The sequence below is a fragment of the Rhagoletis pomonella genome, unplaced genomic scaffold, assembly GCF_013731165.1.
Source record: "Rhagoletis pomonella isolate Grant_MI unplaced genomic scaffold, Rhpom_1.0 Rhpom_scaffold_00005, whole genome shotgun sequence".
In the NCBI taxonomy this organism is placed as follows: domain Eukaryota; kingdom Metazoa; phylum Arthropoda; class Insecta; order Diptera; family Tephritidae; genus Rhagoletis; species Rhagoletis pomonella.
This window is the reverse complement of record NW_023458559.1, coordinates 37,096,535-37,098,860: the sequence shown is the minus strand read 5'-3', so window position 1 is coordinate 37,098,860 and position 2,326 is coordinate 37,096,535.

Sequence of the window (2,326 nt, the reverse complement as noted above, 5' to 3'; positions counted from 1 at the left end):
GTGTTGTGTTGTGTTGTGTTGTGTTGTGTTGTGTTGTGTTGTGTTGTGGTGTGTTGTGTTGTGTTGTGTTGGTTGTGTTGTGTTATGTTGTTATGTTATGTTATAATATGTTATGTTATGTTATGTTATGTTATGTTTTGTTATGTTATGTTATATTCTGTTATGTTGTTTAACGCATTTCACCTCAACTCACTTCGATTAAATCTACTAACCGCAACTTAGCTCAGCTCAGCCCACCTCAACTTCATCGTTGCCGTTCTCACTCCGCTCGGGGCATTTCACTCCTTTTTTAAGCCGAACACTACATCACTTCCTCTCTTGTAAAAACACTCCGATTTTGAGATTATTTCAATTAAATATTTACTATGAAATAAAAACGAATGACCGTATACTAACCCCTCGATTCCGTGCACTAGATAGATTGTCAAGCTTGACTATTTGTCAACAAATTTGCGCCTTAACTATGCTGCAAAAATGTAATTTTAGTAGGGTTGCCAGATTTTATGTACGCTAAATCAGTACCTTGGAATTTTTTCATGCTATAAAAATTAGTACTTTTCAGTACACTTTTATTCAAAGCAAAATTATGAATGTAAGTAACAGAAAATACTTTAAAACGCCAGAGTATTTGTATTTAACAATATTTTGGTACAAAAATAAAGTATAGTTCACAAAAAATATAAATGTTATTCATTTTAACATGAGTGTACACATTGATATATGGTATAAGAATACCCTTATAATATAATTGTACACAGGAGCTAATAAATTATTTTATATTTATGACACTTTTTAATAGCAATAGTGAGATCATTTCCACTTTCAGTATTTAAATATTCAAAGATTCTATACAGGGCTGCCAACTATCTTTAGCTATGAGGTGCCATATTGAGGATAAAAAAGTGTAAAATAGAAAAATAAAAGTGACAAAGAAGGTGCTTTCCTTTTTAATCCTTCCCATTTAGCAAAAAATAAGAACCACATTTCTAAAACAAAAGTGCAATGCCAAAATAAGATAAACCAGTTGAATAATCTTTAGAAATTAGAAAATTTTAGTTGAGAAAAAGAAGTACACGCAAAGGATTTAACAAAAATATATTGAAATATTACTATTTTTGAAAAGTGCCCTTTGTCATTTGATGTATATTTGATGATTCTATGCATTTTTTTTTAATTACTTTTAATTTGAAGTTCACAAAAATTTTAATTAGAAGTCGGTTTCCCTCTTTGCGCCAGGAAGCAAACTTTATACTTAACGTCCTCCCCGTTGCTTCGTTTGAGTGTGGTATTGAAAAAAACCAAATTACATATACTATGGAAACGTACCACTCTTCAAGGACTTCATATATATTTGCTCATGGCTTAAGTTACTTGTTTCAACTGCGCAAAAACTTTAAAAGACTAAGAACTACATGTCTTGTACGCAAAATTCTTCTACAATGTCAGTAAGTTGAGAAAAAAGAATTAATAGTTGTAGACAGAAGCCATTCAATTACCCAAATTTGTTGTTATTAAACTGAAAGTTATTTTCGAGATAACTAACAACACTTGTCAAAAAACGTCAGCCCTCTTTTTAAATAACCTATACTCCATCATATTATCGCAACTGGAACATAACGACCCGGCGATATGCCAATAAAACGATTGCTTATTTTTAACCGACTTCCAAAAAAGGAGGAGGTTATCAGTTCGTCGGAATATTTTTTTTTTTTTTTATTTATGTTACCGCATAACTTTGGAGCACGTCAACCGATTTCGATAATTCTTTTTGCATCGGAAAGATAGTGTCTCATGTGTCATACTAATCTGGTTAAGATCCGATTGAAGTCGGTTTTTTTTTGCTAAAAATTACATGTGTTGTATTAATTTCTTGCGCATATCAAACATTATCTGGAACATGGAAATTATAATAAAATTATTTTCTTATTGCATTTTACAGTACAGTTTAAAAAAGTTCCAACGTTATGTAAAACCTTTAAGAAAAACCTTAGGTATTGTCTTTTTATTATAAACTAATATTGCACAAACAAAATACATGGGGGGAAAATACCGAACACCGAGTTACCGAGTACCAAGCTCGGTGGGAAGAACCCTATTTAAATTTATATGCTCAGCAATTTCCAAAAAAGAATTTACAAATACCTAACTCACTGTTTATAAAACAGTGAAAAATTCTTATTCAATGTTTCCCGCAGTGAAATTCTCACAATCGCTACGCTAAATTTTTGTCGTCAAAATTCTCTAAATACAAGTAATTTTTAGCAAAAAAAAACCGACTTAAAAAAAATATATATATATATATCTATATATTTCATGATCCAATGAT